The following is an 11,853-nucleotide window of genomic DNA, read 5'->3' on the forward strand; positions in this document are numbered from 1 at the left end:
ACTTCATGAGGAATAATATCATGCTTTTACAGATAAGTAAACTGTACCACAAAGACTGTTGATCAATTTACTCACAACCAGGTAGCTAAAGAGTACTAGTAAGTGTGAACTCCAAATTTGCCCAACTCCTCAGTCTAACACTTACCACTGTCATATCCTTCCCATACACAATGGTCTTTAGAGATAAACATCATTCAAGTGTCCACACAAGGGCTTCGGAATGGGTCTGCAAGCATTTGTTTCAGTGAACTGAGCCTATGGGAAAGATGGCTACAGCCATGTCTTGGCTTGTCACTCCATTTAAACTCAATTTTCATTTCTTCACTTAGAAAGTGAACCATATATATATTAGGTAATCTTTAAGATCCACTTAAGTTATAGGATTTTTAAAATCCTATTAATGCATTTCATTTAGGAAATTGAATAGTGTTGCTAAAAATATAACTAAAGGTTTGTTGTTCATTTGCTATTTTTTCTATCCCTCCCCACGAACATTCTAGAGGTTAAGTATAACTGAACGAGTCATGGAGAGCTGGGTATCCAATCTGCTAAGACCTATGTGACTTGAGGTAGTAAACCTAACCAGTTTAAACTTCAGGACTTTTAAAATCTACAACATGCAGAAAACACCAGTACTTACTCCAAAAAACTGGGCGAGAAAAAAAAAAAAACTCAAGAAAAGTTAAAAATTATTATTGGGTACTATTATTATCATGAAACTGAGAAGTTGTGCTATAGAATTTACATTAAATCACCTGAAAAAAATTAATGAGAGCAAACTGTTCACTGCTAATGCACTCTGAATGAATTTTAAAATTATATTTTTATATGTAAGTGTGTATATATACATATAGATATATAGATATCTGGCATATAATGTCTACTTAAAAATTCAGTTTTTAATGCATTTTGGTCTTTTTTCCCTAGTATTTTTAGATGGCATGGCTGACAAGATCAGCATCAGATATAGATAGAATGATAATATGCAAAAGCACACAGAATTCTCACATATATAAATGCTGTCTAGTTATTTTAAGACATTTTGTGGAAACTACTAAAGTGGTTGGGGACAGGACAATGATGCATCAACTGAATTAATCACTATCATCACTCTTCTAAAGAAAAAACAAAGCAACTTCAGCACACTCAATCATCACGAACATGAAGAGAATGGAGTCGCATAAAACCAGGGTTGGGAACCTATTCTCTGGTAGGCAATGTTAAAAATTTGTAGCCATTGAAGACTGTTCCACACTTCCCAAATTCTGAAATCCCTATTTATAAATATCAGACAGAGCTTTTTTGTTTGCCTGCTTGTCTGCTTTTTATGTTATTTTTTAATAGAAAATTCAACTGTTTTACAGAACTGCAGAATAGCCTGCAACCAGACATTAGAGTCTATCAATGAAGAATTTTACCTAATGGCAAGAATCAAAAGGACACAGATAGTAAGTGTTAAAGACATGTAGTTGAGAAAGGCAGCTTGCTTTTCACAAATGCTGGCAAATCTAAAATGTGAGGTTTTTCTAAGTCTCACCAAAATTCAAACATAAATGTAGGAGAAATTCCATAGCATCTGTTTTTTGCAACTTTTTTTTTATAGATATAATTGCTTGCCACTGATCCAAAAGCATTTCTGCCCCATGTACTGTTGTTACTCAAAGATAACCCAGATACCAAAAATATCTTTATAGAGGACTACAAGGAATGAGGGATAATCTGCACAGTGACTTGCCTTAGCCAGAACATGAAAGTAATCACATAATCAGTTAATCTCAAAAACTCATATATTACTTTAATGGTTTAATTAACCACAGTCTAAAATTTTGCTCTGATTCATTTTAAAGATAAGAAAGCTAAATAATAATAATAATAATAATAATAATAATACTGCTAGAAGAAAATGTCCAGCTAGCAAACACTCTTAAAACAATTTATAAGTAGATCAGGAATAAATGACTTGGATTATAAAAGTTCATATTATTATGTTTTTTATATATTTTTGTAATATCACCTACAAAACACTTTCCTTCTCCATGCTATACTTTGCAAATGTTATCCTATAGTTCAATGCTGATCTTGCCACTGCAGACCACAGTAAGCATAATATTGCAAAGATAGGATATGCTGAAGCAGCAGCTATTAGTAATTTCTCACATATATGTGTGAAAAGAGAAAAAGAAAAATGGTTCAGTGCATTCTAGTTTATTCACAGTGCTTTGGGAATTAATTACACTTATATTGTACAACACTAACAGTGAGAATCAGTAAATAAATGAAGAGATGTAAATATACAGAAATGAGCCCATTATTTTATGTTTACACTCATCCACACTTAGAATATGTAAACCTTCATAATATGGATGCATTTCTTATTCCTGTATAATATAGATCTGTATTATATATATATATATATGCATCTAATGAAAGTTTACTTCAGAATATTAGAATTAGAAAAAAGAAGAGAAAATAAGTATTTTCTAAAGAAATATCACCATCAAAATATACTGTGTGTGTTCAATATGCAGAGTAGGTTTCAAATTATAGATATCAGAGATAGCAACAGTCTTCTGTTTATACCATGTGAAACAGTGGAGAGATGATCACTTAGCTTTTGTTTTGGTTCCAATTCATTTTTTTTCAAGAAGTGTAATTAAAAAGTGCATTAATGCCACCAATTATGGCCTCCAAGGGACCAGAAACCCCATGTTACCCTGTGATGGAACACAACTGAGCTGCAAACATCCATTTACCATTATAATACTCATTAATCCTGCCAAAAACAACTCATTATGGGACTTCAAGAAAATCATCTCATAGGCAAACACAGCGCAGAATCTGTCATAGCATTCCTCACAGCAAAGTTGCAGAGGTGGAAATTGTTCAATGCCGCTAATTTATGAAGCTCAAAACTATGATTTCACTTATTATCGAGGTTAGATCTTTGTGTGAATGAACTGGCTTAAATTCTCTTTCATTTTAAGCAAAGTCTTAATACAGAAGTAGTTACAAATCAAAACCTCAGTAATCTAAACCTAAAAAAAAATACAAAAAACAAAACATAAAAAAACCTTACTAACCTTATTTACTCAATTGTTCCAGAACCTAATCCCTCTTCATTGAACATTAACACCAGTGGTATCTCCCCCCAAGAAAATGATAACAAAAACCATCTATTGTAATCTTTCTGGCTTCATGTTAAGTGAAACATAACATTCTTTTATTCTTTACTCTCTACAAAACCTCCTTATATATTCAATTGAATATATTCAAATACATTGGTTCCTTTTTCTATTTCCATTTTCAGAGGGATGCTGCACCTAGTAGGAGCTCTCTAAATGCCCGTGGTGATTTCACCTCATTGTTATAGGAAAAGAAGCCCTAAAACATCCTTCAGCAATGAAACTTAGAATTCTGATTTATTAACATTTGCAGGCAATTAATACAAGGATGAAAAATTAGAGATGAGATTTATTTAAAAGACCCTATCAATCCTTGTGACTTTAAACCAAAATAAAACATTTAGTTTGCACTCTAGAACACATTTTTTCTACAGGGGTATTTGCCTGAATAAAAATTATCTAAAGAAGACATTTCAAAGAAGTTTCTAAAACAAGCTTAGATGAAATACTAAGTTAATTTCAAAAGTGTTTGTGTTTAATCCCTTTTCGCAAGATTTAAAAGAAAGCAAGTGAACAAATTGTAAGAAATATTTTCTGCAGTGACTGTACATTTATCACAAAATTACTGAAAAGAAGTGAAAAGTAATAATATTCAGCATCTGAATCTAATAAGTGTCATCTTTAATCATAATTGCTGCCCGAGAGTTTTAACTAAACATATTTATTTCAAAAAAAAAATTCATTCCCACAATTCCAAGGTATCAGTAGGAGATAGTTGAACTTGGTTCAATCAGTAGAAAAATGAAGTCTTACCTGGCTTTCTTCTATACATAAATTCTGAAAACTGATACTTGGGATTAAGAGTTGAAGAAAAACATAACATTTATAAAATGACAGAACTAAATTTCTGTCCTTATTGTTTAAGTTTTTAGGTTTCATAATTTAAATCTTGAGACTCGGTACAAAACTGGTACTATGTGCTTTCATAGAGTCCAGAAATTATGTGCACAATTGTCAGTCTTCTAGAGTATTAAAACCTCCTTCTAAATTTTAATCAACCCATTTTTCTCATTGTCCCAGTTGAGGGACACCCATAAAAACTTAAGTGAACATAAAATTACAATATAATTATATAATAATAAATATATAATGTTTTAATATAATATTAAGTACTATAATAATATTAACTTATATAATAATACTTAAGCTCTAGGTTATGGTTTCCAATTTGGTTTAGTGAATATATGTCAATTCCTTTGAAATATCTGCAGATTTGAGAACTTGGAACTTAATGGGTTAAATCCCATGACAATTCAATTTGGTCTTGTTTACTACTAAGTCATCAGCTATTAGTATCAAGTGGAATACACTCTATAAATGTTTAGGCAATTAACAAAACATTAAGTGTTACCAGGATAATAGCCTGAAAGTACACAAAAATCAACTTTTATGGGTTTTCTTTTTCCCACATCATCCCAGTTTTACATTTTAAATTCTAACTATAGCCCTTACAGAAGTAGTTGTGTTAGAGCAAAAGGCAAAATTTGTCAAAACTAAGGGGAAAAACCCACATACTAGTTTACATTGGTGGAAGAAAGTTTACCTGCTGAGAAAAGTAGGAATAAGACAACCAGAAACATTAACATCTTGGGCTCAGTTTTGGAAACCCAGTTTATCCCCTTGTGTCTAGACAGGATGAAGTATTGCTCTGGAAGGCTTAAATCTTTGGAATCTGGAAACTGTCCAGAGCTGGAGAGGAGCAAAAGGATCCTGAAAGGTTTGCCTGGACTCAGTGGGATATGGATGATGTTTAAAGGGCATCTGTGAGTCAACCAAAAGCTGGTCATTCTACGAAGGTATACAAAAGGAAGCAAGAGACAGAAATATTGGCTTAGCATGCAGCCTACCCAATCATTCAGTGTATGTGACCCCAGATAAACCAGGATATGTTCTTGATCTCGCAACTGAATACTAGGAGCTAAAACATAATAAGTATGAATCTCAAAAAATGAATATGAAGTTTCTTGTACTTTACTTTTTTGGGGAAAATTATATTCTTGCAGAATGAATGCAGAAAATTTCATACTTACATTTCTCCTTGCTAGCAGAATTTCAATATGGATCTTATTTCATCAATCTGCAAATTAATCCTATTGAAAAAGAAGTTAAGGCTTGCTTATATCTCCCTCTTCTTCTCAAAATCGCTAAGAAAAAAAATTGTCATTTTTTTGATGACATCTTACTTCCTAGAAGGTATAAAGTTAGGTGGGAGGACATTTTGTTTTGTTTGCAAATTGTAAAGAGGATGAGAAGGAAATTCTCAATATTGTGCTGCTTATATATCATATACTAGATCTAAAATAAATGCTACATGAGGTTAAATATGAAGATTTTTCCACAAAATTGACATTTGAGGGTTGTGAAAAATGAAATGGTTTTATATCTAGTATGCAAATGGAAGTGGATCATGGTTGGATGCATACCATATTCATATTATGGGATTTTTCCTTTGGAAAGCATAAGGGAATTTTCTCAGCAATTTTCTGTTAAATGAGTTTGAAACTACCAGATTTTAAAAGAAAGAACATTTTCTTTCATCTTTTAAATTATTATTTGTAGAAGGAAACTTGATAGGTTGTTTGTGGTTTTGTATATCTAAGTCCAGAGAAGTTAAATAATATGAAAATAATAAATAAAAATAATTCTTGGCCTATTGCATTTTACATGTTTCAAGACAATGATGTATAGAAAAACACTCATTTATAATTTGAGAGTGGGTATTCTTTGGAATTAGAATAATCAGTGCACATGAAGTAGCACATTCCATGTGTTTCCTAGGGTACAAAGTAAATGACTTACCAATCTCTCTGAGGTTTGGAATCTATATAGTCAAAAATGCTAGCTCATCTCTGGATAGCCTAGGCCAGCACAGCAATTGCTGTCACTTCTGAAAATTTAAAAAATGATACTCAGCATTTTGTCATTATCAAAATAAAATATCATCCTCAAGGTGTTTAAAGAGGAAGCAAACATTTATATTTATTTTTAAGAGGAAATCAATTATATTTTTTTTATTTTTACAGATTGCATTTTGATTCATTGTACACAAATGGGGTACAACTTTTTGTTTCTATGGTTGTACACGATGTAGATTCACACCATTCATGTAATCATACATGTATATTAACATATTTTAATGTATGTTTTCTATTAAGAGCTCCAAGAATGGCATAAATTACTTTAACTGTAAAAATAATGTATATGATAAATTCCCCATCAATGCATGTGTGCACATACGCACCACAGAAACAATAATGAACCATACCAAGAAGAAAGGGAAAAAAAATCTACTACATCTTTAAACAAGGGAAAGGATTCTATTGAGAACTTGCTTTATAGCCCTGGAGAGGCCAGTCCTACCACCCAGTCTACTATTAGCATAAAATTCATATAGTAAATGCATAGACATTACAGGATTTGTTTAGGGTCATTTTATTAATAATCGTTGTCAGGGTCAAGGTAAGAATAATGTATACTCATATGTTGAAAAGATTTACTAAGTTATGCCTGTCCTTCAACTCTCTAATTCAAGATGTTGCCCGACCCCATCTTCATTTTCCTGCCAACCTGGACTACAGGTGTCACCATTATCATGAAAGCAACTTAAAATATATCAACAGTCTTCAATGTTGCTGTAAAACATTCAAAAATAGGTTATAAAGTAATGGTAAATATTTGCTGAATATTCTGCTTAAAAGTTCTTATTTTGTGAATGTACTGAATCTACTTGGATTGGCATATACATATAAGATAACACTTTCCATAATTTTATTGCACATACTCAGGACTTGTCCTGATTTGACTTAATTCAGGTTGTATGTATCTGATCACTTTTCTAATTTCATACAAGTCACTGTAAGAGCTGAACTTATCTTCTATGATCTGGCTTCTCTTCCTTGATGGAACAATTAGCTTCAAAAACCATAGCACCACCACCATAAAAAAAGCATAATTATAACATACATGCCCCTGGCTGATATATATCTCAATGATATACTTCAAATACCTGTGCCAAATTTTTCTAGTGACTTCAACTAGCTGATATTCAGTTCCTCAAAGATTTAATACTACAAAAGTGATACCATATGGCCTGATATTTATTTTCATTTTTTTCATACAACTATCAGCCTCATAATATGGCAATCCCTAACTCACATCTATAAGTAGTATAGGTTATTCATAAAATTTAGACCCCAAAATATAAATTGTTGATGAAGAAAATAATTGTAGAAGAGAGGCCATAAAATCTCAAATTATCTTATTACAAAGATTTATCTTATTAGGGAAAAAAATTAAGGTTATCACATGTTCCTTCTGAAATGCTTCAGAACATCAGAAAGAAACATTATAACTTTAGTAACTTGTTACTACTTCTCAGAAAATTAAGCATGATGTCCAAAGTAAAAAGAACCCTAGATAAATACTCTGCCCTTGTATTAACAGATTTTATGACATAAAAGACTTCAGGTGAATCAGAAAATGATGTTTGAACAACCTAAGTTATGGAAAAAATTAGAAATTTGTAAAATTCCAACTTAGAGCCACCTATTAACCAATCCTGAGCTAGAGGCTACAGAAGAATAGAGATGTTTTCTAAATTCTAGAAAATGTATATTAGTAACTCAAAGTGTTATCAAACAACAAAAATTTGGGGGAGCGGAATATAGCTAGGAGGCAGAATTCTTGCCCAGCATGTGTTCTATTCATGGCACCACAAAATAAACACACACCTAAGAACTTTAAGTACTTTTCAAAATTTGGGGAATTAATTTTCATGTTGGGATTTACCTCCCTTACTCTTCTGTATTTCCTTTCGTTACTATGTGTCAGGCACATGATAGGGGCTCAATACTTGCTGGACAGATTAAATGCAGTTCTGAAGAAATAAAATTTATTTAAATATGTAAGAAGCAAAATAGCACTTTGACATAGGTAGGCATCTTCCACTATTTAGCTATCTAACCTTCGGTAAACTGCTTTCCCTCTTCAAGTAGCAGTACATATATAACGAATGGTAATTATACTTTCTTCATTAAATAAAAATTTAGCACATTAATTTTTATATATATATCACATAGTAACATATTGTTAGATGTTACTTAGTATCATCATTATTTAGAGTGTTTTCAATAAACAGAAATACATAGTTCCATAATAGTTTGGGAATAATGAAGGACTGAAGATATTTTTTTCTATAATGTTAAAATATAACTCACTCATTATTATATTACAAATTTAATATTTAAACTTTCATTCCCTCACATAGGTGTAGTACAATTTCAACCACCAAATGCTTATAATTATCTTATATGTAAGCAGAAACTGAAGTAATATATTTTACAAAGATGTTTATTATTTGAATTATCAAATAAAAGAATAAGTGTAAGATCATTTGAAGGAATTCCATATATACTTTTAGAATAAAAATAATTTTAAAAGATCATCATCTAATACAATTCAATTTGTAGAGCAAATTGAATATTCCTTATCATGTTATCTTGAAGTGTTACTGAAAGGATATAAAGTTGAAGAATAATTGTTTCAAAGGATAAAAAATGAGCAAGACCAATGCCCCCAGAGGTTATGTACATAGTTTGCTCAATACCCTACTGCATTGGAAAAGGTTTCAGTGATCAGAAATCCCACTGTTAGAAAGACAGCGAGTGAATGTCATGTGCCCTTTTCAAGTGTAATTTCTTAGAAATGACACATTAGAAATGCAGTTGCCATATCTAAGTGTAGCCATGGTCATGGTGGACCAGTCATTTTCTCTGCAACATTTAGGAGACTGAGCTTGTTTGAGAGAGAGAAGTAGTGATGCAGGATAATCATAGAGATGAATGACTTCTGCATCCTGAGGCAGATAAAGCATTTGAGGCCACAATAAGCAGTTTCAAGAATTCCCTAGAGGAAAGGAAGATGGTGGCACTTTGGCTGAGCAATGGCAAACGATGGCAGCTGGCAGCAGTACAAGTAATCCTCAGACAGGAAAAGATTTAAGAGGACTTAGGAGTGTACTGCAGTTCTGAAATGGATGACACATTCTGAGATTTCAGGCAGTTAAATTTTCATGGAAAAGGGCTTGATCTTAAATAATGGTAGGTTTAATTTTGCTACAAAACTAAAGTTTGTATCTGACACAGTCCAATCAGTTCAGACATTGATGCAAAATAAAGCCAATCATATAATTTCTGGGCTTTTTTCTGAGAGCCTTAATGTTACTCTGCACACTCAATGGCCTTGGTCTGTTTTATGATTAAAAGCTAATTGTTTCTCTCCACTGACCTTTAATTGTTTCCACAACACAGAATATTGCAAGAAGCTGAATCTTAAGAATAGTCTTTCTACAAAGTGTCTTCATAGTAAAGAATAAGACATTATTTAGTGCCACATCTATGATGAAAGAGGACTGAGAAAATTAAAAATTGAAAATAAATTAATATAAGAAAGTATCATTTCAAATAATCTTTCAAGTTACAGATTAAAAGTTATTGACTTTGTCTAAACGTTTATATACTGAATCCTTAAGTTTCAAAGCAATTAGAAGCATAACAGCTTTAGAGATCTCAAAAACACTTTTTGCCCAGGATAGATGTAGCACAATAAAGTAAGAAAAATATAGATCTGCTCATTTAAATGAATGAAACATATACAGTGAAGTTGTAGTATCTGATGCCAGGTATTGATCAGTGAGAACATAATGAATTGTATGATCTATAAGACCATAATCCTGCTATTAATCTGCCTTTCAGGTCATAATCACATGCACTTCAAAAAGATAAACCAAATAGCAAAAGTTCTTCAATTGAATTCAAATTACTGAAATTATATACAATTAATGTTTGCAGTTATCTTATGAAAACTGAATGTTTTAAAATACCTGGTATCAATTTGACAATAAAAAGAAAGAAATGCCATCTTCTCCATATTGATCAATTCTGTAAAAATAAATACATTGGCATGTTTGATTTTAAAAGGTCCATATACATTCATTATCTTCCCCACCAGCACAGATGTTAAAAATAAACTTTAATTCTGATAATGTTCCCATTATGCTGCTCCCAAAGGATAAGTTTTATTTACTGCTCTGGAATATTCCCAATACTGGTAGGCTATTAATTTATGTAAGTATCCATTTCTACAAAGGTGAAATTGTACTTCATCATCAATTTATAGTAGTCAGTGAGTTAGGAAACTCAGGGCTGCTTTTATGGATTTCCTGTGTCTTTTGACCTAGCTCTGAGTCTTTTGCAGAACTATACCCAAACCATGTCAGCTGGAGGAATACCTATTCCATGGCTTTGTTATTTTATATGCCAATAATATTGCAATATGTTATTGTTATTTTTGCATTGTTTATTATGTCTCTCCCAACACCTAGAATATTGTTTGTTCCTTAGCATTCACTCCCAAACTATGCGTTATTAATAAAAGTGATGCATATTTTTCTATTGAAACATTTTCTGCTTTCCTGTCCTACCCTCTTCCTTTGCTCTCTCAGTTCTTGTACAGCAAATTTATTTCAATCCTCATTCTTCACCTCTGGGTTTCTTACTTTCCTCTTCTATCTTCCTAAGTATTCTTTATTCTTTAGGTTTCAATTTTCTAAACATTATCTCATAAGAATCTTCTCTGAGACAAAATACCAGGATATTTCCCCAAAATTTGTGTTTCTGTATCAGTCTGATTTCCCTTTTAATGAAATTCTCAGGTTATCAGTTGTTATTTTAAAGCTTGTGCTCCTCAACTAGACTATGGACTCCATTTAAGAATGTATTTGTATGACCTGTTTTCTGTTCTAACTCTGAGACCATATGCCTGGAACATGGTGGATGTTCAACAAATAAGTGACTTTTAAATGAAGAAAGGATGGAAAGATAAAAGGAAGAAAGAAGAAAAGGAAGAAAGGAAAGAAGGAGGAAAGGATGCTGGTTACAGTTATCTTCCTTGGTTCCTCTGAAGACCTGTTGATGTTGCTATTGTTTTTGAGGATGGCTGTTATAATGCAATGGATCAAATCACTAGTGTTGGAGTAGATACCATCGCTAGAAATTCAAACAAGTGAAAGAAAAGCAAATTAGAATAAAAGCAATATTTATGCTACTTTGATGACTTAGAAATTCATTGGTAGGTGTAAAGTATGTGACTAATTTAAACTGACTTACAATAATGTCCTTAAACATAAAAGATAGTAGTTAATACTTTAAAAATAAACTATGCACATATAGTTTTTAGAACTTCTATATAATTAATATGTTGTTTACATATATACATAAAATTCTCCATTCCTAACTCATGAAATCTCATTAGTTACCTGCTACTAAACACTTCTTATTCTATCATTCAAGACCAATTATTCAGAGAGGTTCTGCCTCTTTGTGAATCATTAAACACTTTTGGTTTTCCAAAATTATCAATATATGTCTTCTATGGAGATTTAGATGTATACATTCCATGCCACTAGTGCATTTTTCAACTTATATGGTCTCTTTTTTCAAAACTAGTTTCAGGTGACATTTTTGAGAATTATTTTCACCTTGTTTGCAAGGTGGCTGAGAACTAGTAGGATAGTGTACTTGTGTACTGCAAAAATATACCAATTATTATAAAGGAGATTAAAATGTGTGTGATTGTTTGGAATAGAGAATAATTTTTGTTTTTTCAGAAAATA

Source organism: Sciurus vulgaris (assembly GCF_902686455.1).
Source record: "Sciurus vulgaris genome assembly, chromosome: 7".
Classification (NCBI taxonomy): Eukaryota; Metazoa; Chordata; class Mammalia; order Rodentia; family Sciuridae; genus Sciurus; species Sciurus vulgaris.